Raw genomic sequence first — 202 nt, forward strand, 5'->3', positions numbered from 1 at the left:
ATCCTAACTTAACAGTGCGTCTGTCTCTGTGCCCGGGTATATCTTATGGACATATCTATATACGTGTTTATGCTTTTGTGCGTATGTTTATATATTTACTGTTGTAACCACGTGCGAGGTAAACTATAGTCTGAAATACATGCTTATCCCTGGATCCTTCCTCTCCTCCTCCTCTCCTGAACCACGTAACTCCTTCCTTCCT

Source organism: Penaeus monodon, chromosome 33, assembly GCF_015228065.2.
Source record: "Penaeus monodon isolate SGIC_2016 chromosome 33, NSTDA_Pmon_1, whole genome shotgun sequence".
In the NCBI taxonomy this organism is placed as follows: domain Eukaryota; kingdom Metazoa; phylum Arthropoda; class Malacostraca; order Decapoda; family Penaeidae; genus Penaeus; species Penaeus monodon.